The sequence below is a fragment of the Peromyscus maniculatus genome, chromosome 15, assembly GCF_049852395.1.
Source record: "Peromyscus maniculatus bairdii isolate BWxNUB_F1_BW_parent chromosome 15, HU_Pman_BW_mat_3.1, whole genome shotgun sequence".
Classification (NCBI taxonomy): domain Eukaryota; kingdom Metazoa; phylum Chordata; class Mammalia; order Rodentia; family Cricetidae; genus Peromyscus; species Peromyscus maniculatus.
In genome coordinates, this window is record NC_134866.1 from 38,040,846 (window position 1) to 38,065,099 (window position 24,254).

Sequence of the window (24,254 nt, forward strand, 5' to 3'; positions counted from 1 at the left end):
CAGTTGTTTAAAAAATTTAGTGAACTGGTAGCCGAGGGCAACCATCTTTGCCAAAACTTTTCTATTTTAGCATAAGACATGAAATAACTTGGACAGTCAATTTTAAACCAATGAATTACTGTGAAGAAGTAATCATCTGGGAGACAGCTCTTAATATAGAGCTGAGACGTTCAGACTTTGGAGTGATTCTGACCTCCTTGGGAAGCTGCAAGGAGTCACAGGCCTGGAGTGAAAGTGTGTTCGTCTAAGCATATGTTCGCAAACAAGTGTTTCACAATTTAGGGAACATTTGAAGCCTAATTCATAGATTGGAATCTTTGACGTGTGGAATAACAAGCTCCTTCACACTCACGGGGGCAGTAATTGATCTTCTAATAGTTAAATAGTACAATACTATTTCTGGAAACTTGATTTAATTTCCTCAGCCTCTGCCCTTTACCTAGAAATTTTTTCACTGGCAGCTCCCGTCTTTGCCAGGAAACTGTCGGTGATCATCAGTGTATTCCCAATTTTGATAGCAACTATTGTTTATATTGCTGATATGCCTTTTAGCCTTTAAAAATATTCCTTCTCTGCTCCCCTGTGCATTAAGCTTCTACAATACAGAGTGGCTGCATCAGGACAGTGTTCACCTCCACTGTCTGTCAAAAAAAAGGAATATAGTCACCGCAGTCATCAATAGTTGATCATTTTAGCTTTCTTGTTTTGAAAGCTAAGTACACTTATGGGATCCTCTCTGCTATTACAAAACTACAGTATTTCCTGAGACCTTTTTGTGTATGACATGCCATTGACTTGTGCTAATCATGCTCTTTTGTGTGTTCTTTTACTTCTTTTGACTTGATGCCTTCTGGTCATTCTTCTAGCTACATTGATAACCTTGGATGTTGAGAGGTCATGTGTCAAGGCCAGTGGGTACCAGTTAATGTTAACTTTAAAGGTAACAATCATCTTCTTTGAGTGTGTAACTTTATCCCAGTCTGTTTTCACAAAGGCTGAATGAAATGGACATTGTAAAACGGGCCCTTGACTTCATGGATTCTGGGTGCTGCAGAGAAACCAAGAGAAGATATTGAGAACTAGAGTCAATTAAGAAATGTTGAGGGTGAGAGAAACAGTCTTCTCCAGGTGAAAAAAATACCTACCAATTGGTTACCCATACCAAAGGGTCAGCCCTGAAAGCATACATACAGGTACAGAATGTGTGGTTATATTTAGGAAGATATAGGTATACACATTTCCATATATGCATGTAACAATTAGTTAAAAAAAAAAGAGGCCATGAATTTTAATGAGAGCAATGAAGAGTATATGGGAAGGTTTGAAGGAAGGAAAGGGAATGAGAGAAGATGTGATTATGTTAATTTCAAAAGTAAAAGATACAACTTTAAAATATAAAAAATAAAAATACTGAGATAACTTTTTGCATATTACCCTGTTTTCAATTGACAGCAGTTTCTAATAATTATTTTTAAATAGTTAACTATTTTTTAAAATATACAATGTTAGTGGAAGGAATTCTCTATTCAACATAATTAATTATAATTTAAAATTCTTCAATAAAATAAAAATAGTCATCATTTCAATAGTCAATTTCATATTAGTATGGTTTAAACTTTATGGAAACCAGACTTTTGTAGTAAATATACAGTTCATTGGACAATACTAATTCAAATAAGGAAATGAATGGTTACAGTAAAAATAAATTCAATAATGTTTTTAAACTTTACTTTCCTAGTTTTATCCTTGTTAGGTACAGTAAGTTAGAAAAATGATGTCCCATGATATCCCTGGAACAATCCTTTTCTTGTGGCTACGCACAATGTATAAATAGTATATATTTTCTACATGACATTCACTCTGATAATCAGAAATCCTCAAGAAATCCAAGCTGCCTTTCATGATGTCCTACCTCAGTATCTCATCTTGCAGATGAGTAGAAAGTCTATGTTTCATCTCTACCCTGAATGAATTTCTCTGGTTTATTCATGTTACACAGAAATATCCATCATCAAATGTGGTAATATATTGTGTACCGTAATAAAATTTTCCTGAAGATCAGAGAACAGAACAAGCCACTAGATTAAACAGTGAGGCCAGGCAGTGGTGGCACACATCTTTAATCCTAGCACTCAAGAGGTAGAGATCCATCTGGTTCTCTGTGAGTTCAAAGCCACCCTGGAATACATGAGATTGTCTCAGTCTAGGAGAGAAACAGAGCCAGGCAGTGGTGGCACGCACCTTTAATTCCAGTACTTGGAAATCACACACCTTTAATCCCAGCACTTGAGATCTCATGCTGTTACTTGGGGAATCATACATCTTTAATCCCAGCACTAAGAAGAGGTGATATGGTGGGTGGAGAAGACTGCTACTCACATCACCAGTGAGGCTACCTGGAAAACGGGACCCCAAAACAAGACACGGAGAAATGGACAAGATCTACATGAATAGCCTGGTCATGAGTGGGAACAATGAAGGGCGACAGTCGAGGGAAAGAGTGGGAGATCCTAGCTGGATCAAGAAAAGAGAGGGAGAACAAGGAATAGGAGACCATGGTAAATGAAGACCACATGAGAAGGTGAGAAGGGGAGGAAGCAGAGAGCTAGGGAGGCCCACGGAGATCCACAAAGATACCCCCTCAAAAGACTGCTGGCAATGGTCGCGAGACGGCAGGAACTGACCTACTCTGGTGATGGGATGGCCAGACACCCAAATAGTGGTGCCATAAACCCCATCCAAGGACTAAGGAATCTGAAGGCAGACATCCACGGCTGGGCCCCTGGTGGAACACTGGGAGTCTAATTAGTGAGTAAGAAGAGGATTTATATGAGCGAGAATTGTTGAAGCCAAGGTTGGATAAAGCACCGGGACAAATAACCAAATGAATGGAAGCACAGGATCTATGAACCAAAGGCTGAGGGGCCCCCAACTGGATCAGGCCACCTGAACGGGTGAGACAGTCAGTTGGCTTGATCTGTTTGGGAGGCAGCTGTGCATTGGTGCCAGGTCCTGGGCTCGTTGCATGAGTTGGCTGTTTGAATCCTGGGACTTATGCAGGGACACTTGGCTCGGTCTGGGAGAGGGGAATGGACCTGCCTGGACTGAGTCTACCAGGTCAACCCCGGTCCTCGGGGGAGACCTTGATCTGGAGGAGGTGGGAATGGGGGGTGGGCTGGGGGGAGGGGTGGGCAAGAGGGGGAGAACAGGGGATTCTGTGGCTATTATGTTGAACTGAATGGTGTTGTAAAATAATAATAATAATAATAATAAAAAAACCAAAAAAAAAAAAAAAAGAATAAGCAGAATAAAAAGATGACTGAAAATACAAAAAAAAAAAAAAAAAAAAAAAAAAAAAGAGTGAGGAGACAGGAACTAAGGCTTTTTCATTGAAGAATCCCTTCTGGCTAGAAGAGGCCTTTCAGCTAAAGAGCCTTTTAGGCTGAGGAGTCCTAGAGGTAAGACATGGGAATGGCTTTTCCTTTGTCTCTCTGATCTTTCAGCATTTACCCCAATATCTGGTACGAGGTTATTTATCACAAGACCTATTAGAGATTAGAGCAACATCTGGCACCCAACATGGGGTATGAATACATGAAGAAGCCACTTGACTGTGGCCTGCAGAACCTAGCTCAGGCCTGAGCTAAACCTGGCCAGAATCTCCATCCCACCTGGGCCAGACTTCCTAAACCACTGTCTAAGTTTTGTTGCAGCCTCTCTGCAGCACACTACTCCATAGATTTTTTAGGTTCCAAAAACTACAGGAGTTAGCTACTTTCACACATCTCCCCCGTGTAGATGGCTGGATCTTTTGCTTTTTTCCTCTCTTGGAGTGTTTTGGCTTTCCATGGGCTCCCTCCTTGCGCTGATGCCACACCATCTCTGAATTGTCACTGTCAGCAGATTTGGTGAGTCAATTAGGATTTCTTAAAGGGAAGAATTAGCTAAAAGAAAGTTTCTTTCTAACATGAAAAATGGGAAATATTTTTACAATGGAAGACATTTGGTCACTGTTTGACTATACATTAAACCATCTGAAAATGGAACAATTAAATGAGAGGATAATTAATGTTGATGGGAATAAATGCAATGTCAATTATAAATATTATTTATTTGATCATTTTTGTTTTATCACTAAAAAAGTTGCTTGTTAAAACAAATCATAGAGATATTCAGACCCAGACAGAAGAATTTAAAAAAAGAACCAATCTCAACATTACATCATAATGTTACAGAGAAAAAGCCAAAAGCTTTCAAACAGCCAACCTTAATCTATCCAGTAACCTTACAGGAACTACCCAGTGATAGATATCCTCAATGCTGTGTAAGAGCTGACTGGAGTCCTGTGCAAAGGTTAGATTTGAGGAGATTCAAAGAAGCAATAGTCTCATATGGCATCCACTCATCAAAGGCTAAGACCATTGAACAATGAAGTAGAGCTAGAGGTGTGGAAATTTCCCAAGATCAACTTCTTGGAGAAGGTGATTATGCTGATATATAAAGACAATCTTTATATGATGACCACACTCTAATTTTATGCTGAATGGCAGCCTTGGATGTTTGGGACAGAATTGAAGAAGTAGGAAGGAAAATTGAGTCATTTACAAAAGTTATACAGGGCCCAAAAGAAACTTTCACTGATTTCTTACAAAGTTTGACTTCAGCATTACATAGAATGATACATAATTTAGAAACTCGGCAAATAACAATGAATCTCTGGTTTTAAAAATGCTAATGCACAATGCAAAAGGGTAATTAGTCCATTAAAGGCAAGATCAGCACTCTTGGAGGAATGGATCCCAGACACAATTAATATTTAATCTCATGATCATGATGAGGCTTGGATAGGAGATGTGATTTCCAGAAGCTTGAAGAAAAATAGTAATGTCAAATGTTTCAGTTGTGGTAAACAAGGTCAACTAAAAAGGGACTATAAACAGGTCATTCCTAGAAACAATGGTTTTGCTAGGAATAATCCCAAAAGAATGCTCCTCCATTCTGGATTATGCAGAATGTGTGGTAAAGGCAGTCATTGGACTAATGAATGTAGGTCAACTCTGGACAGTCAAGGTAGTACTCCCTGAGGGGCCTCTTGCCAGCCCCTATGTCAAATTCTGTTTAGTCCTTTCCTGTCATCATGGAAAAAACTCCTTCCCAGAGCAATTAAAAACCTAATGCCTATTGTAAAAAAAACATATTACTCTGGCTGATAGAACAGCTATAAAAGAGACAACAAAAATTTCAGTAAAAAAAACATGAATCAAAATTGATAAAGATTAGATTTGGAAAATCCCCAAAGTTAGGGTTGAAAAAAAGGAAGTGTTTTGTTTTTGTCTTTCAGGAAAATAAAAACAACCAACTTGAAAATTTTAAAGACCTTTTGACAAATAAGTATCCAAGGAAGAGAGAAATACTCAGAAAAAATTACCAAGTAAAGGAATAATCTGACCCAATACGATCTTTAAAGTTTCCAAAAAAGATGATGGGACCCCACAACTATGATTCCATCAGGACAATGATAATGCCACTGAGCTGACAAATACCACTCCACAATTGGCTTTGGACTACAAACTGCTCACTACAATTTTGAGATTGATAGCTGAAATGATCCAGCCTCATAGACTATTCTAGCCAGGAATTGAGATAAGCCCTGCACTTACACACTATGCAGATTCTGGACAACAAAAGTTACAGCTACCTTTCCAAAGACTTGACAATTAACCCAAAAAAAATTTTTTTCAGGATTCCCTAAAGATGCCTTTGCCCCCAGACAGCAAAAAGTAATTTTAAGAAAATAATGCCCACATTCCCAAGAGGTGGAGTTGGTGGTTTTGGGTCATTCAATGGGTTATGGATAATTGTCATTGTTTAGGATGTTTGATTACAAGCTCTTATTGGTAATGGTCAGGAAAAAAGCTAAACAAGGGAGATCAGATTCATCGTACTTGTTTGAAAAAAAGAAAATGAAAAAAAGGATATAGATAAGAGGTAGATTATTGAATCTACTTTGAAAAAAAAGACAGAAATGATAGGATAAAAAGATAGATTATTATATCTACTCAGAAAAGAAAAAAAGGAGAATAAGGATATGATAAGATAAAATGTAAATTATTGAATCGATTTTTTAACAGCAATTACTAGTTTTAAATATTTTACATTAGATTGGATTTTTCTATATTATATACAAATTTTGTATATTGATACAAATTTCAGATTGATTTTGTTAGAAAATACTGTACATACACTTCTAATTTTGTTCAATGTATTATACCTATACACTGCATTTAATAATGTAATGCAGTTTACTAGTCCTTGAAAGTCATTACCAACTAATTAGGATATAAAGAAATGCAAGTTAGTAGTTAGTCACCTATTACAATCTAACTTGTAATCATATTAGGTATGTTTTCAAGGTCAAACAGAAATATATTTTAGATCAACAGGTCATCTTCAAAAACCTATGTTTTAATAAAATAGGTTCTTTTTATTCTTATATTTATGAGACATGTCTGCTCCTGCAGCATCAATCTACTTTGGAGAAGATGATAGGCATTGAAGAAACTCATGGATTTTCCTTTCTTTTCTTTTTTTTTTTTTTTTTTTGGTTTTTCAAGACAGGGTTTCTCTGTGTAGCTTTGCGCCTTTCCTGGGACTCACTTGGTAGTCCAGGCTGGCCTCGAACTCACAGAGATCCACCTGGCTCTGCCTCCCGAGTGCTGGGATTAAAGGCGTGCACCACCACCGCCCGGCGGATTTTCCTTTCTTTGTGGCAAAAGTTAGCAACTGGGCAAGAAAGTGCCCTTGCCTTGATTGATGACTGTATGCTGTCCAAATGGACAAACAGGACACAAAAGAAAGGACTGCCAAACCTTGCCAAGACAAGGTAGGAAGGCCCTTCAGAAATTTCTGCTTCACAGAAAAGTCTGTCAGATAGGCTAGGCCTGTAGGCCAAAGATGGATGCCCCAACATTGCAGAGGAACCTTGGGTGACTGTCCAGGCAGCCAGCTGTTTCTGTCATTTCTCACATGTTTCGGAAGTCACTTGCCTGCACTTCTTGTTTACTTACCTAATATTATTTCCTTCTCAGGTCTCTGATGGAGTTGAAGACTAGATACAGTTGTTCTTGTTAACAAATTCAGAAAACAAACTCACTAAAGAAGTGTAAAGTGTATATGTTTGAAAGACATCAAAAATAGTTTTCAGTTGGCAATACAAGTTAGAATAGAAAGTGAATTAAGTACAACATTTTGGATTCACCAAAATAGGATAGATAATGGTATATTTTCTCTAAATCTGTCAAATGTTAATGGACTGGACATTGTTAATGTAATTCTTGACTGTATATATTATTGTATATAGTTTATATACTTATTGTATATAGTTTTTCTTATATGTGTTATAACCTTCTTTTGTTATTTTAGACAAAAAGGGGGGAAATGTGGTGATATATTGTGTACCCTGATAAAATTTGCCTGAAGATCAGAGAACAGGACAAGCCACTAGATTAAACAGAGAGGCCAGGCAGTGGTGGCACACATCTTTAATCCTAGCACTTGGGAGGCAGAGATGCATCTGGATCTCTTTGAGTTCAAAGCCACCCTGAACTACATGAGATTGACTCAGTCTAGGAGAGAAACAGAGCCAGGCAGTGGTGGCACACACCTTTAATTCCAGTACTTGGAAATCACATGCCTTTCATCCCAGCACTAAAATGGAAGTGATATGGTAGGTGGAGAAAGGTATATAAGGCGTCAGGAGACAGGAACTAAAGCATTCCAACTGAAGAATCCCTTTTGGGTAGTGGTCTTTTGGCTAGAGGAATCCTAGAGGTAAGATGTGGCAGTGACTTGTTCCTTTGTCTCTCTGATCTTTTGGCATTTAAACCCAATATCTGGTACTGGGTTTTTTTTTTTTTTTTTTAACTATAAGACCTATTAGAAATTTGAGCAACAATCAAATTTCCCAAATATGAATAGAACTTAATAAATTCAGTAATAAACTTTCTTGAAAAATAGGGGATATTTGCATATGAACATCTTAATACAACCTAGAAATCTACTTTTAAAGCCACATGCTGACCATGGTGTTCACTCACTAATGATGCCAAAACTCACTGATGATGCAAAAGTGAAAGGGGAAATTGAAAACAAACCACTTCTCACACTAACAATGCTATTCCTGATAGGGATAGTGATAAACCTTTCAGATCCATAAATCTCCATTTTCCAGGGACTGATCAACCTGTGAACCCTTTCCTCCACTGATATCTCTTCTCAGGCTGTTTCCTTAAACATACACTAACCGGGCTGGATGAAAGAAGAAAGAACTCAAAGCAGCAATCGTTGGCACGTAGATCCAGCACTGCCTATTTCTGCTGTGCTCCCTTATTTTTGGAATTTCATTTTTCTGTTTTGCGTTTCCATATTATACACGCTACATAATCTCACCCACACTTCCTAAAACTTATTTCCACAGAGGATGTAGAAAGCTTTATTTATAAGGATATTTGCATTCCCTCTTTTAGTCTTTTTATTCATATCTATATTTTTCCTTTGAAACAGAATCTTGTTGCACAGGCTAGGCTGACCAAGATGTCTGAATCCTTTTGCCTTGTCTAAGTCATGATTCTCCTGCCTCAGTCTAGAAATGCAAGTATATACTACCACATCCAGCTTATTCACGACAAGAGAACGGCATCCACCACATTTGTGGGAAACAATAGTTAACAATGCCAATCTAAAATGGAATCAAAATTACACTTTAAAGTGTAAATTTCTTCTTCATAGTCAACAAGTCTTCAAGCCAGAACAAGTTACAACTTGTACTAAGTGGAGGAAAGCATAAACATTTTCTAGCTTTCCAAATATTTTTCGCTTATATCTCTTCTTCCCTTCAGATAATGTCATGATAAAAGTATGACTGGGAGAATTTAGTGAATTCTATAAATTTAAATGGCAAAACATTACTGAAGGTAATGCTTCAGAATTGCATCCAGATTGCCTAAATTACTGCATCTGCACATGGCTGACAACATAGAATGTAACAGTAGAGTTTATATGATGGATGTACTAAAGGTGTCATGAGGTACTGTGGTGTGTAATATACATATTATTTAAACATTATATAATACATAATATATTGTGTATATATAATATATATAATATGTATACATATTATATACACATTGCAATACATGCATACACATATGTGTATATATACGTGGGGTGTGTGTGTGTGTGTGTGTGTGTGTGTGTGTGTGTGTGTGTGTATTCAGTTTTCAGCCAAATGAGCCAATGGACAAATTTTGGAATTAGGATTGCCCCATAAGAGCAAATTCCATTTTTCTGGATAATGTATATACCATACAATTTTAGTTTATTATTCTAAAACTACAATAGCTTTTATTTGCCATTGTCACAAGGCCACATTTCAAAAAGTTGGCATTTCCTTCTCCATGTACCCACAACAGCTTGGCATATGAGACAGGAAACCTTGCATGCTCTGGATGTAGTTCATTGAAGTTTTTAAATGCATTTTCTCAAATACCTTTAAAATGCCTGTTGATTACTTTGTTGGTTATTTTCTGTGGTATTTTTTCATTACCACATGCTTTATAACTTAAATAAAGTGGTTTTTTTTATTATTGTGGGAGACTAATTAACAAACACAACATCATCCAGAAAAATGAACATTTGTTCTTATGAGGCAATCCCAATTCCAAAATTTGTTCATTGGCTCATTTGGCTGGAAACTGAATATTCACTGGTAGAGAGTGGGAAATGTTTCAGACCCACAGAGGGAACCAAAGAAGCATACGTCAACTGCATTAATTTAATTTTCATATTCCAAAGCTGGAAATTTTCCTCTTGCTTGAATTTCATTCGCTTTTTAAAATATGGAAACATTCCATGCAGTTCAGTTGATGAGTTGCCAAGTTGAAATCCATCACTTCATCTAACTGGATTTTCCCTTCTCCATCAAACGCAAAATATAAGTACCAAAGAGTACAACAGTATCTGAGTTCATAAAATAATCACATTTGTTTTAACTGTTTAACAAAAAGTCACCTTGATAAATGCTGGAATCTTGATGTGATGAATAGTTTTATTTGAAGAAAAAGTAAGTGACTGCAAGTAGATGGGACTTATCCTTTATTCTTATGTCTTACTCTGGTCGTTTGATGTCTGCTTCCAAATACAAACCAAAGACAAAAATCATATGTGGAAATTTTTTATCCCTTAATTAAAGAAAGACTTATAAGTCTTTTAATTTAATTGTGTGACTGCAGAAGTACTAAATTGAAGATTCCCACATTATTACATCTATTGCCACAATTGTGAGCAGGATCCATTGACATTTTTGTGTGCTTAAGAAGTAAAGCTGTATTCATTATTGTCTAGATATAATCTAATTAGAAAATGTATCTTTTGCTCAAGATGATTAAACCCATTTAAGCCAAATATAATAGGTTTGGAATGAATTACTCGTCTCCATTTTTTTACTGCCATGGCTTCTGTTATGAGCACTAATTGCCTGAACAAATGTGGTGTGTGATTTCATCCCTTTCCTGTGCTGGTAGACTTTTGTCTACTTCACACAAGCTAGCGTCATCAGAGAAGATGAAATATCAATTGAGAAAATACCCTAATCACCTATAATACCTATAGGTAGCACTATAAGGCATTTTCATGGTTAATGGTTGATGTGGAAGAGCCCAGCCCACTGTGGGTCAGCCAGCCCTGGACAGGTGGTCCTGAATTATATAAGAAATCAGTCTGAGCAAGCCATGAGGAGCAAGACAATAATCAGTGGTCCTCCATGGCCCCTGCTTCAGTTCCTGCCTCCACATCGCTACCCTGACTTCCCTCAGTAATGGAGTGTGACCTGAGAGATTCAAAATGAAATAAACCCTTTCCTCCCCAAGTTGCCTTGGGTCATGATGTTTTATTATAGCAATAGAGGCCCTAACTAAAATATCTCTTTAGAAATTTTGATAACAAATAATGTTCCTATGGTGAAGGTGTGCAAAACTGCTTATAGTACCATAGTTCCTACATTTAAAACATTGAAATTATTTTTAAAAAATTGTGAAAACCATATAATCTAATTTTTTAAAAAAAAAAAAAAGTCTTTAAAACATTTAAGAGGAACCAGGACTATAAGGTAGCTCACCCCAACATCCACCTTATCTATGAACTGTTGGAGCATGTGAAGAGACTGGATCTGCAGATACAAAGCTACAAGACCTCGATGAGGCAAGGTAACAATAGGATATCCAGGAGAATTCCCAGTGAGGGCCTAGAATCCATAGCGTAACAGAAGCCAGAGGCCTCGAACCAAACCAATGACTCATTGCAACGAACACTTAAGTAAGTAAAGATGTATGGACTAAAGGGTGTACTGTGTCACACTACAGCTTCTGCCTCAAGATTATCTTTAATTTGTTTTGTTCTTTTGTTTCTTTTTTCATTTCTGTGGGCAGAGAATTACTCTTAAATTTTGTTTTGGGAAATAAGTTGTAAGGACAGAGGGTAGAATCAAGGGATGAGAAGATGAGTGGAATGTGGATGCATGATGTGAAATCCACAAATAATAAATAGGTGTTTTAAGTTAAAAACAAACAAACATTTAAAGAGTACTAATCGATGATAATTTACAGAGTTATATAGTATTTAAGTAAAACTAACCAAAAATGTGGTACTTCCTTAAAATTGAAGATGACACTTTTTCTGTGAGGAATGTACAGTCAACTAACTATTAGAGGTTTGCATTTATATCTAAACATTGTAATTCACAGGAAAGAATAAAATATGAGAATATTTCTCGGTCAAATGCTATAAAACAATATCCAGAGTTACAGGGTATATGTGTGGCACATGAAATAGTCAAAATTGGGGAGATCAAGACATTTTCAAACATTATTATTAATACTGGAAAAGTGGAAAGCTATATCTGTCAATCAATGTAAGGGCTTAAGAATGCTTCCTTCTCTTGCAAGTGTTGGTACTTCGGCCAAATATGGAGAAAATTAAAATTACATAGGCACAGTGACAATTACCACCGGCATAGTTGGTTGACTTGGTCCCCAGTGTTTACATTGCTCATGTCATCTAATCTCTACATTCACACTATGATTAAGATATTATTCTCATGACTCACACCAAAAGACTTTCTCAGAATGTTTAAAAAATGTTTCCAAAGTGATGTTATATGCTGGTTACCAAATTCAAGATTTAATTTAAAATCTTTCTTTGTTCATAAGTAAATTAAATATTACAAACAAAAGAGCACTTTTTTGAATGAAATACATCAGGGAGCTCCATTTTCCTTTACCTTTAAATGGAAATTAAATAACTACATCATTGTAACACATGACAATATCTAGACATATCACCCAATCTCGTCTTCTCAATCATATTCTTTTAAGGGCTTCAAAAGTTTCCTTGCTCTTCCAGATATTTATGTAAGAGATACCACTGTATAAATGTGGTGTTGCTCATAGTAATAAAATTATAGTGCAATTTTAAAATAGACAAATAAATATTTATGCTAACAAGAAACTTTGAAGTCAAACTAAATCAACACTGAATTGTTTTTGATTTCAGAGAATTCTCTGACTTCAGGTAGTCTTATAACCTCGACACACCTGTCCATCAATTAGAGTGATGCAAGCAGTCCAAACAACTAAACCCTATTGGTCCTTGATTTTTAATAAAACACAAATTTACCAGGTCTATATCAAGGTCAGGAAATGTTCTTTATGGACATGGTTCTCTGTACCCAGTAGAAATTCTAGAAGTCAGGCTCTGTCTGCATTGTGTTCCCACTAACTCTCATGATCAGGCCTCAGGACAGAGAAAGAGACAGAAACTGGAAAATAAAACATGTGGTGTTTTAAGATCGAGCAATAACAAGCTCATTGTTTTTATTCATATTTCATTAACAAGAACACTGTCCTGTCTCTTATGTTCTCATTTTTAAGGTAGTCTGAAAGAGCTGATATGCCCTGGGAAGAATTAAAATAATTCTGCCACAGTCTTAATTTCTACATTTTCAAAACTGGAAGATATTCTATTTTACAGGGCTTTGTGAAGGTTAGTTTTTCAAATGCATTTAAAATTTTAGGAGAAACATTTTAAAATTGTTAATATTTCAAAAAGAAATAACCATATCAGTGGTTCCACTTGTTGGCATTGTCTTAGCGGCAAGAGTCAACACTCTCCATACAGCAACAAACTAGAGTAGGTGCATCCTAAGAGGAGTTGGTTATCGTTCACCCATGACAACTTGTTCCAGAGTCTGCTCATGTACTCACTACTGAATATCTGATAGACAACTGCCTCGTGCAGGAGATACAGCAATGAGGAATGCTTGGTGCAATATACAAGAGGAGACAAAACAGATGGGGAATCAAGATATGGTCATTTGTAAAACAAAATAAGAAAGAAAAAAAAAGCAGATTACATCCTTAAAATTTGGGTATGTGATAAAATTCAATAATGATAAAAAAAGGTGCACGAAATCCTCATCAAAGAAACTTTTTTTATTTTGCTAAAGATGGTGATTAACACCAAGAACTAGAACTGGTCAATGCACAGAGAATAAGAGACTGAAATGATCAGCCCTAACCAAAATATCTGTATCAGACCCTCTCCTCCCAACGCTCAAGAATCATTGCAAAGGAAGAGGCAGAAAGATTGTAAAAGTTAAACGTGGTCTCTAATGACAAGAGGAAAGTGTCTCTAGATAGAGGACGGGAGTTACACATGGGAATTCACAAAAGCTGAAAAGCCAGAAAAAAAAATCTCAGCAAGGAAAGGATAGGTGGACACAAAGTCCCACCCTTAGCTAAGGAGCTATTTGCATTGAGAGTAGGTTGGAGAGGGAGAGTCAGTTTTCTTCAAGGATGTGGCCTCTGGTGGGTTGACCATGGTCCAGTGGAAGGCCACACATCCGGTAGCACGTGGGCAGCACCAACTGTCCTTGGTGGTTTAACACAGAAGGGGACACACTATGGGTGGGTAGAGTAGGAGGATGTGGATCAAGGAAGACTGGGAATTGAATGTGTTGTGTGAAATTCTAAAAAAAAATCAAAATTGATAAAACAGAAAAAAATGTTGAATGCAATTCTTTGGTATGTAATTTTACCATTTACTAACTTGCATACCAATGAGATAGTGGTGCTTACTTATTTTTACATAAAGTATTAAAATTCACTAAATATTTGATACTGCAAGACATAGAATATCATGAACATTTTCCAGAATTGATTGATATTTTGAGTTTATAGTTAATTGCCAACATTGGGAACTCTGCCTGGGATAAATATGAAGTACAAAATGGCAAATGTATACTTATGGACATTACAAATTGTTGGAGATTCTGTCCTCATCCTGACTTTGTTTTTATATGGTAATGTTCTGGGGTTTTGTGCTATGTCCTCCAAGCCTCAGATTCCATAATATTCTCCTGTCTCAGTCACACACTTCTGGCTTACATATAGATTTGACTATGTACATATATACATATAGTGTATGTGTATATACAAATATATGTATAGCATTCTAGTTAGCTTTAACTGTCAATTCTAGTGGCACCTCAGAAGGGAATCTCAATTGAAGAATTGCACAGACTTTCCAATGGGCATGTCTGTGGGGGGATGTCTCGATTGTTAATTGATAGAGGAGGGTCCAGCCCAATGTAATTAGTACCACTGGGCAGGTTCCTGGGCTATTTAAGAAAGCTAGCTAAGCATGAATTTATGAGCAATCCAGCCAACAGCTTTCCTTCAGGAATTCTGCTTCAAGACACTGCATGAATTCTTGCCTGACTTCTCTTAATGATGGGCTGTAACTTGTAAGATGAAATAAAACCTCTACTCTACTAAAAAATAATAATGGCATTATGACCTAATCAAAGAAAGGAGCAAGAAAATCTAGAAGAGGTGTGTGTCGGGGGTGGGGGTACCATTATTGGCAAGGGCTATGGGATGATATTGGAGGAAAATTAACAGGAAAGCATTTATACTCGAACTGCAACCCTGCTGTGGGTGTAGGAACACAGAGGTTCGGAATGAGTTGTGTGATATTTTAGGAACCTGAATTCAAGTCTGCAAATAACAGTCATTTGGTAGGATACAAGGAAAGCATTAGAATGGAAACCGTTTTGTTTCTGCAGTGAGAAAAGTGGGTTAAAAGGGGGCTAACATAAACAAAAGCCAGATTAGACAGGAGGAGAGTCCAACTCGAAGCTGCCATGAAGCACTAGGCTAAAATAAGATGATGGGAAGGGAAAGAGACAAGGATAGTAACTGGACAAGAGCAGAAAGGAACTGTTAGGTAAGACAAGGAGTTGAAATTTAAAAGGAACATGAACAGAAATTATTTCTACCCAATCTAGTGGCTGGATGAAAGAGTTGAAGAGATTCTGATTTAGTTGACTTGACGGGGTGGAGGCCATCAATGGTGGGATAAATAAAAAGGAAAAAGACATTTAAAAAATGAGAGGGGCATCACACCAATGTTTCCCTATTGGAACATTCAGTAAAGAGGTAGGTGTGGCAGTCTGTGTAAAAAAGTAATCAGGAATGGAATTATCCTTTTGAGAATCACCATGGTTTGGGCAATAAAGAAATCTTTTTCCATGCCAGTGTGAGATTTGAAATGGTTTCACCTGTTACCTGGTAGAAGAATGTGTGTGTGATGGGAAAGAAGTGAATATACATTTGGTGTTTTCGAATTCTGTAACCATTGTGTGTAAAGAGAGTACAAACAAAACTTAAGAAGTGTTTTTTGTTGGGGCCGGACCTAGCCCTTCCTCCCTGCATCAAGGCTGAGTAAGGCATTGCACTATAGGGAACATATGACAGCCTGTGTTGACTATCCACGGGAGGCCTTACCCTCTATGAAGAGGGGATGGAGGCAGGATGGGAGTAAATGGAGGGGAACTGGAGAAGAGGAGGGAGGGGGAACAGGAATTCGTATGTAAAAGGAAGGAAATTTTTTTAAATAAAAAATTATATAAAAAATTGTTTTGTTTGGGAAAAAAGTATTTTTGACAAGGTTTTTTGGAAGATGGCTGTAAATCCCACCATTTGGGAGGTAGGGGCAGGAGCATCAGGAGTTCAAGGTCATCTTCAGCTATATACTTTTGAGATTGTCCTAGCCAACATGAGATCCTGTATCAAAATACTGGGGGAGGGGTGGCGGGGGGAGCAGAGAGTTTCCTATACGGACACTGAAGACAGAAAAGCAATGGCACATCTGAATGCCAGATGGCAATCTTTGGAAATTAACTTACTATTGGACATATTTATATATGTATATAATATATTCTAGCCATCCGGATCGCTGTGAATTCAGAACCACACTGGAAACACCCAGGCATGGTGACACACGCCTTTAATCCCAGGAAGAGAGGGCAGGAAACAGAAAGGTATGTAAGGCATGAAAAGTAGGAACTAAGGTCTGTTAAGCTTAAAAGCTTCTAGCAGCAGTTCAGCAGAGATACATTTGGGTGAGGACTCAGAGGCTTCCAGTTTGAGGAAATAGGATCAGCTGAGAAGTTTTTGAGGTGAGGTTAGCTGTGGCTTGCTCTGTCTCTCTGATCTTCCAGCGTTCACCCCAATACCTGGTCCCAGGTTTGTTTTTATTAATAAGACCTTTTAAGATTCATGTTACACACACCCCCACCCTCTCTTATCTTCCTTCCACCCTCACCAATCACCCCCTCCTACCACCTAAGTCCCTGTCCCACTTCCATGTCTTTTTTTGTCTGTCCTTTCTTTTTGCTTTGTGACACACTGGGTTTAACAAAGGCCAGCTCTCCACTAGATCATGTGCAACTTACCAGTACCTACAACACTGGAGACAAGGACTTTCTCTACTTCACCAGGCCCAAATGCCAAGAGTTCTCTGTAAATATGTCTATCCAATACAAATAATGTGAAACCTAATATATTCAAGGACTGGGATATAGAAAATACAAGATAAGTATGAATTAAGTAGTACAATATGCAAAATAAGTAAAGGCTACTACTTCAAGAAAGAAGCTTGTCTACAGTACATCATTGCTAACCTAAGAGTTGGCCAAAGGTTGGACTAAGTTGAGCAACAAAGTAAATGAAAATAATATTAAGAAAAATAAATGATCATGAGTGCCTATTGACACAAAGAATAGATGAGTAAGTGGAAAGTTTTCCTCCGATAATAATTTAAAATAATAAATGTCAGAGAAGCTAAGTAACATAAAATCATCATTACAACACTACAGACATATTTGCTGTAGCCATGCTCAGATGCAATCATGGGACAAACTTCAATTAAGGCTAAGCTGAACACTGTATAGTCTAAACAAATCTCTTACAAAACACTTATTAAGTAGAATGGTGATTTCAACTCAAGTTCACAAATTCTTTGCTACTCCTTTGGGTGGATAAACAATAATTTTTCTCCTTTGAATATGAAAATGTTCTTAGTAACTTTCTTCTAATGAATGAAATGTGGAGAAGACAAAACAAATAGTAATTTTAGAGTGTACAAATCTGGAAGACATCCTATAATCCAAGTGACTGGGACAAATATCACCAGCACTAAGTCTTGATGACATGTGCCCCTGACGAGAGGCAATAAGAGAATGTCCCCTCGAATGCATTTTTTCCCAAAAAGAAATCATAGCTCTAGTATAATCATGCTGAAATGCCATAATTATAAATATTCTACAAAAATGACCACTGTTTTTCAAAATTAAACTTGCAAAAGGATTGAAGAACATCACAAATGATCCTTAAAAAGGCAGATTTCTCACTATGAGATGAAGTCCTACATCTAGTCCCAAGGACAAAGAACAAAGAACACCAGTGGACAATATGCAATAAGACTCTAAATAAAATGTGTAGCTTAATTAATGGCATCATACTAATGGACAATGCACTAAAACAAATTCCTTACTTTAATAAAAAATGTCAGTTTTGTAAAGATTATAACACTTAGAGAAAAGTCACAGAGGAATCCCAAGCACACTAATTTACAACTCTGTAAATCTGAAATTGTTTCAAAGTTAAAAAAGAAAAAAAGAACTCTCCCTCTGGTATTATAGAATAAATATGGGAAGCACTGAGGAACTCAGCTACATAGAGAACATAATATATTTATGTAGGTGTATTATGTAAATTAGTTTGACAGCTAGAGATTATAATATGCATAAGCATACACAATATATTATAGAGTAATTCAAGCAAAATTCCAAAAGTATACAACTAATAGTTGAGTAGAGTCCGTTCATCTAGCCTTGCTTCTATGCTATAAAACACCACGGGTATCACTGTTGATTCTCTATCGATAGTCTATATCTACCTCTCCAGTGAGCAAAGCAAAGGAAAGCAGTGTATGATTTGTTCGTTCAATTAGGTGTAGTCTTTAAAAAAAAATCTGTTAAGTGACAAAAATCAGGCTAGGTGACTGGGATATGCCAATCCTAAGTAGTTGTGATAGCTATGTTAGACACTATAGAACACTGAAACTAATCTCTTACTTATTCTATACATTAAAATTTATATAATTAATCAAGAACAGAGAAGGATCTTGGCATGTGGAATCTATAAATCTGTCCCTTTTTTCGACAAATTTCTTCTCAACTCAAGCATTGATTCTAGTCTGAGGAGAGATACTATGATTAGACCATGTGTTTGTTCCTTTCTAACTAGAAAATGTTCTATCAACTTGCAAGGCTGATTTGAGCTCATGATAATGATTTACTTGGAGCTCTTGCACCTAGCAAGCTTTGTTCCAGGAAATGGAAACTCACACTGCTTAATCTTTGGAACATACTTGTTAGATAATTCTCATGGTTGTTCCACTTCTCATTTTCCCTCCAGAAGTAGAGAGTCAGGCTTTGAAAGGTTAAAAGCTTTTCTGAGCTCATTTAATAAGATAGTGACAAAGCTGAAAATAGAAATCTCCAGATTCCTTGCAGTTGCCTTATTTCACCTCATGTTATCACACTGAATTCAATTCCACTTTCCTGTAGTACTCTCACTATCAAGTCAAGGTGTCCTGAGTCACAGTCATTCAAGCGACACATTGGCTTTACTGGGGGTGGTACGATATATGGAAGAAACCCCCACACTGACATCATTAGATATTTTAATTTCAGAAGACAGTCTCTCAGATCTCCTGTGATAGCCAAGGCTCTTAGCCTGTCTGAACCTGAGTTTCCTTATCTGTGAAAGGAATAAATAGAACAACCTTTATAGTTACTGTGTGAATTATTTTGTATCATTCATGTGAAGTGTTACCACATAATCTATGCATGACCAGTTAGGGTGACTGTTTCTTCAATTATGTTAGCATCAAAAACAAAATTCAGAATATGAAAAGAATCAGAAAAAAATAACTTAAGAAATAGGTCTATGTGACATTAAGAAATTAAACATTGATAAATAATATTTTCTAAAGATACTTTAAATATCACAAAGGTACATAGGACTGTCAAAATAAAATAAAATGAACCATTGGGAAAGCACATTATTTGGAACAATATTGAAGTTTTAATTTTTGCATTTTCATTGTTTTCTCTTTTTTTTTTGCTAAGAATGCAAAAAAACAAACAGGATTGTGTCTAGAAGCACAAGTCTCTCTAAGACATTTGGCTATTTTTTACTTTACCTTACTCTAAAAAGTACAGCATGAAGTATAATATTAGACAACAGGGGACTTGACTAGCAGAGAACCCAAGTCTGGTTCCCAGAACCCATGTTGGGTCACTCACACCACCTGGAACTCCAGCTCTGGAGGAACTAATAGTACTACCGTCTAGTGATATGGGCAATTGCACATATAGATGCATATCTCCATCCCATACACATAAACACATAATTTAAAAATAAAAATAAATATTTAAAATAATAAGACAACAGCACATCATCAAATTACTTCTGAATGTTTCGTAGGAATGGCCATTTTTAATACTTCCCCAACTAGCTTGAGCTCAGATCCTTTCAGATTTATACAGTGACACACAGCTGCCTCTCAATATCCATGGATTATATTGACCCTGTAGATTCGACCAACCCTAAGTCAAACATTTAACATCTGTATCCATGCTAAATACACACAGACTTTCATATCATTATGCAAAAAGGTGGGTTTTTAAATGTCTTTTGAGACTGTAATATAATTACATCATTACCCTATCCCTTCCCTCCCTCCGAATCTTCACATGTACCCCTCTGCCTCCTGCTCTCTTTCAAATTCAGTGTCTTTTGTTCATTAGTTGTTGTTGTATGTGTGTATTCTTAAATATAGAAGCATAACTTACTCAATATGTCTATTTTTACTTGTATGTATATGTTTTCAGAGCTGACCATTTAGTATTGGATAACCAGTTGGTGTGCTCTTCCCTGGGGAAGACTATTCTCCAGCCCTCAGCATTCCGACGTTGTCTGTAATTCTCTATGAGGTGTTGAGGCCTTACAGGCTTCCTCTTCTTGCCCTTGGTTAACATGTCCATTGTTGTTGTTCTTACTAAGTTCATTTTGAGGCAATGGTGTTGATTGAGGCTTTATGGGTGTAGTTTCTAACATTTCTAAGAGACACCATCTCAAAAAAAAAAAAAAAAAAAAACTCCCTGGTATTCTGGATCTTACAATATTCATGCCCTGTCTTTTTTTCTTGCATTCAGGTACATGGAACAAAGAGTATTCTCAAGTTATTTTTTTTTACACTGTGAAGGCATGAGTGTGAATGTGAGTGTGTGTGTGTGTGTGTGTGTGTGTGTGTGTGTGTGTGTGTGTGTGTTTCAGTGGTCAATATTAGGTGTCTATTTGTCTATTTCTTGGCATAAGGCCTCTCACTAGGCCTGGAGTTGATCAGTTTAGCTAGGGAGGCAGGGCAGGGGTTACAGATGCTCCTTGTTGCACTGTGTGGGTTGGGCATGTGAACTGAGGTCTTGTGCTTGTCCGGTTGTCCAGCAACTTCTTCACCAGCTGAGCTACCTCCCCAGCTTCTCTAGAGTCTTTATATTCATGTTTACTTTATTTTGTTCTTAACATTCATACGAGGTAACAGAAATGAGCTTTGCTCTTGGGAGGAATGTTAAACATTCCTCTTCAGCTTTCTAACAATGGCTGTATTTGGAAATATAGTGTTTCATAGACGATGGAGAGGAAAATTAAAATGATGCGTTACTGGCTGGGGAATAGTTCATTGTTACATTACTTGCCTAGCAGGTGTGAGTCCCAGGGTTTGATCCCCAGCACAGAAACAAAAAGTATAATTATTTCTAGAACATCTTAGCTATCTAATTTGGTTATATTTTTATACCATGCCACATTTACTTTGAAAGCAACTCGAGTGACTTGATTTTGAAAGAGTTGTAATTTCTAAAGAAAAATAAAAGGAAATAATTTAGCCACAAAATGAAGACTGTATGAAAAGAATTTAAAAAAAAAACAAACAGAATTTTCCACAGACCCCACTGGTTAGACTATTTATAGAATAAAATGAGCACTTTACCAACTACTGGACTTCCTAAAGAAAGGAGCAAGGTGATAACCAACTCCATCGAATTCAGAATCCTCCACTACACTCTAGCCCCATCTGTATTTGGGGACTTGTGTTTTCCTAATTTTAAAAAGTGCACCTGTAGCATATTTTTTTTCTTCCAAAAGGATGAAGCCAGCTGGAGAGAGAGACAATTAAGTCTGATTGGATGACTCAGCAATAAAAATAGGAAGCTGGCTGGGTGAGAAAGGACGAGCTGCGAAGCAGCAGAGTGTGAGGGTGTGCGTTCTTTGAACAAGAAATGAAACTAAGCCCGCCAGCATGAACAAGGGGATTGAGGTTAGACTTTGCAGTTGGTGGCAAACTCACTCCTGAAGTGTAAAAAGCCAACAAAGGATTCCTCTCTTCACTGTCAAATTGTATCATAAAGTCAGATAGCATTTACTTTTCTATAGTCTATCAGCAAAGGTAGACATCAAAACAGAAGTCTGGCATTATCAAAGGACACCAAGGCCTTTTTTCCCTTTGGGTGACATGCCCTGATCCTTCTTGTGTAGGAAACTCATGTTGTGTCCTTTTTCTGGAACATATCTCTCCTTCCCATTCCTCTGATTCTCTGCTCTCGTCACTCAAAGCTTTACCAGCTTCAGATTACAGCTGGCCAGAGATGTGCTTCACCCATCTGTCTTCTGTCACATACAGCTTCCTCTTCCCAATCACACAGCCCTAGAATATGTACTAACTTTTATTAGTTATTCTTCAAGAATTTAATCCAAGTATAAAATAGAGGTTGGTCATACTCACCCATCATTAACCCCCTCTAACTCCTAGTTCTTCCACATGACCCACCACCAAACTTCATGTCCACCATTTTTAAGTAACTCATTTCAATCCAAAACTAGCTCTACCCAAATGTCCATTGGTATAAAACCATCAAGTAGAGCATGGCCAACTTACCTGGGCCCACGTTTCAGAAGAAAACTGGCCAGCCCTCCACCAATAGCTATCAGCTGCCAATAGCTACTCAGATGGGAGTAGGACCTCCTGAATAACTCCATTATATATACTGAGAAGCCTATTGACTCGATTTTATGCAGATAATCAGAGCTGTTTGGAGTTCCTGATTGTAATGTCTCTATCTTGTCCAAAAGAGACTGTTTCACAGGAGTTCTGTGGTTCTTACAACCACCCCACTCTTTCCACAAGGTGTAGATTCTGATTGTATCTCTACAATTATTACTAAGCAGCACAATCCATAAGAAAGGAACTTTGTATGTCTCCTTGACCCTGAGCATGAACTTAGTAAGTAGTCACTGCTGAATGAATAGATCCAGGGGATAGAGATAAGACTATGAGACACAATTCTGCCTAATAACCATCAATTCTGTGATTTTGAAAAAGTGCCTTTGTTCTCATCCTTCTTAATGCCAAGACTATAGGTCTTAATAGTTTATATGACTCACATTTTTTTATTTTTATTCATGTGCTTCCTCGTTGTGTGGGTGTGTGTGATATACTTGCCTATGTGTTTGCATGCTTTCATGTATGTAGGTTCAGGGGTGTGCAGACATGCAAGATCAAAAGTTGATGTCAGAGCTCTTCTTCAAATGCTCTTTAAGTTAATTCTTTGGAAGCAAGCTCCCTTGCTCATATGTATAGTTTCACTATCCAGCTTGCTCCAGGGAAACCGTTTGGTCTTCTAAAGCTAAAATTGCAGGTGAGCTGTCATACCTACAAGGCATTAACATCAGTGCTGGGGATCTGAATTGGTCTTCTCACTTGTGTGGCAAGAGCTTTAATTACTGATCCATCTACCCAGTTCTTGACTTAGACATGAGGTTCACAAGAAAATATAATTTGAAATACTAACATTATTATCCCAAGTTCTATTTCCTTTCTTTGTTATGTCTACAGTTTGGTAAAATTAGTTCTTTGTAAGTAGAGAACATTTAGTGGTTGATATAAAGACTCCATTCCATTTAAATTTAACAGTGATTACATAATTCAATCATTTGTTCAACAAATAATAAATACAAATCCCAGAAATAGTTTTAGAAAAGGAGGCAAAACAATGGAGAAATGAAGCCTCAGCTTTCTTGCAGCTTTTGTTTTGGTATAGGGAGGAAATAAAGAAATAACATAATACATGACGTTTCATTAAGTTCTATAACACATGAAGTTGCTTTAAGTGCTACAAAGAGAAAATAAAGAACATCAAGATGGTTGAGCAAGGGTGGGAAGATGAAGATCCATGATAATCTGACACTTGAGGAGAGCTCTGCAGACAGTGAAAATGAGAGACCATTTGGTAAAGCACTGCCAGGTAGAAGAAATAACTACCCCAGGAGCCAAGAATCAGGACTCCTTTGGCCAATTCCAGGTGCAGTTCCTGAGGGAGAGAGAATGACAAGAAGAACCTCATGGCTACAGCAAAAAAGATGAGGCCACAGAGATGGTGGAAATGGGGACAACACAGGACCTCACAGACCCCTCCACATAGTGAGAGGCCATGTATGCCTAAAGCTATGCAGTAATTATTTAGCTTAGATTCTCAAAGACATGCCCCCGTTGCTCTATTAAAAATAAAGCAGGGGTAGAAGTAAAGAAATCTGTTGGTAACTGGGAATGTAGCTCAGTTAGCAGAGTGTTTACATAGACTGAAGGAAGCCTTGTGCTTCCTCCCTAGGACATATAGATGCACAGATTACAGAATCCCAGCTCTTTTTGGAGACGGAGGCAGGAAGACCCCAAGT

General features: G+C 37.2%; 1 protein-coding gene across 1 annotated transcript in view; it reads right to left on the reverse strand.

Moving 5' to 3' along the window:
• The window catches only part of Hcn1 (hyperpolarization activated cyclic nucleotide gated potassium channel 1), a 388,508-nt gene that overhangs the window by 288,334 nt on the left and 75,920 nt on the right, over nucleotides 1-24,254 (reverse strand). The gene's annotated exons all lie outside the window — the stretch shown is intronic.